Raw genomic sequence first — 2,115 nt, 5'->3', positions numbered from 1 at the left:
CTGCCCAGTGACAAGCGCCATGCCGAACACCCACGCATCCCCGCCCAAGGCCTGAGAGGGGTGCGACTCTGTTAGGTTTTCGTCCTCCCCGCCCCCCGCACAGTCCCCTTTCTTCGAGCCCCACAGCATCTACTCCTTTGCTCTAGGCTTCTGGTTGTCACTGGTTGCCCCTCCCTCTCGCCATGACAGCTGGCTCAGAAGTGAGCATGCGAACCCACTGGACTCAGTGCTGGAAAGACATAGATCTGGGGGTACCTGGCCCCTTCCGGAGTGAGCCTGCCTGGGATGAAGCCACAGAGAGCTGAGGGACAAAGGAAAAAACTGGCCTCTAGACCTAGCTATCCCTGAAAGAGATCTATCCTGGGCTTTTCTGTTGTGTGAGCCCCCAAATTGCCTTTCTGACAGAGTAGCAACCAGTACGAGGATTTTAGTAAACCCCACTTTTCAGATGAGGCAAACTGAGGCCCAGAGAGGTCAAGCTACTTAGGCCAAGTCATACAGCTATGGAAGGGCAGAACCAGTGTTCCAGAGAGAAAAGTTCCCAACTCCAGTTTATTCCACCTGAGAGTCCCTGTGGCGGGGGAGCGGGGGGGAGGTCAGGACCCAGAAGACAAAAGGCAAAAAGATAACAGGTTGCCCTCATTACCATGTCAGCTGAGTAGCCTCAGACAAGCAACCTCACCTCTCTGAGCCTCAGGCTGAGAACAAGATGTGTTACCCCACCCCACCCCACCCAGAGTTCAGGTGCTCCCTCAGACAGGCAGGACGGCTGCCTCTTGCCCCCCGCCCCAGAGGACTGTGAGCAGGGACCTTCCCCAGCCCGCACCAGAGGCCTCAGTGGCTTGTCAGACGCCCCCCGCCAACACACACACACACTCCGCCTGGTTTTAAATGTCTCTCAAAGACCAAATTCAATTTGGTATGACTCCGCCAGCTCTGCAGTGCAGAACTCATTGGATGAGGAGCCTGCTTCTCAGAGAATAATTCATTTTCCCGATGTCGGAGAGGAGAGTAATTGATCCAGGGGGCTGACGCCTCCCTCCCTCACTTCCTCCCAGGGACCATCTGATTCCAAATGCAGCCCTGAGACTGTTAGGCCAAAGTCATCGCAATAAATAGGAGGGGGGCTTCTGCTTTAATATATTGGATTATTCCACGCAGTGGTGACAAAAAACAAGATTTAATTCCCCAAGAAGGCCAGCCGAGAAAATCATTTCCTTTCCTGCTTCTCCCTTTCCTTTTTTTTCTTTTTCTTTCTTTCTTTTTTTTTTTTTTCAGAGACATCCTTGTCTCTATGCAGGCTTTGAGAGCCTCACTGCACCATCCGCTGTCATAGACGAGGGTCCACCAACCTAGGTCTTCTTCTGCTGTCCTGGAGAAGATTCAAGACCCTCTCCATCCACCCCCCTCGATCATGTGTCCCTGAGGACCGAGGTTTCTATTCAAATTCAGATTCCACTACGGTGCTTAGCACATTGATAAATTATGACAATGACCCCGGGAAAAGGCAAGTTAGTGTCACAGCTCCAACTGACAGACAGAAAACTAAGGAAGCTTCTTTGGCTACAGCAGTAATTTACCTTTCTACTATTCCTCAGTGAAGTGTCCACTCACTGCCTCCTCCAAGAAGGCTTCTCTGATTAAAGACCAGGTTAGATGCCCCTCCTTTGGGGTCCCGAAATACCGGGGCCTCCCCCTCACAGCCCTTTTATGATGGGGCTGTGGTTGCCCAACTTGTTCATTTTATTTATTTAACAAACTCATAAACATCGCTTTCTATACACAGACCCTGATTAAAGTGTTCGACAAACATTAATTCATTCAATCCTTGTAGCAACCCTATAAGGTAGGACCTAGGATCAGCCCCATTTTGCAGATGAGGAAACTGAGGTCCTACCTGGTTAAAGGACTTGGCCAAGGTCACACAGGCAGGAAGGGTCAGACTGGGAATCCAGATTTGTCTCCCCCAGTCAGCTGCAAGCTCCCAGAGGACAAGGACCTCACTGGGTCACTGTTGTACCCTTGGACTATAACACAGAAGCTGCTCATTAAGTGCTTGAATGCTAAGTGCTTTCACATATGAACCACAGGTCTCTCCGTGAGGCTGAGCTTAAA

This window comes from Pteropus vampyrus, unplaced genomic scaffold (genome assembly GCF_000151845.1).
Source record: "Pteropus vampyrus isolate Shadow unplaced genomic scaffold, Pvam_2.0 Scaffold86, whole genome shotgun sequence".
Lineage (NCBI taxonomy): Eukaryota > Metazoa > Chordata > Mammalia > Chiroptera > Pteropodidae > Pteropus > Pteropus vampyrus.
This window is presented reverse-complemented; position numbering follows the sequence as displayed.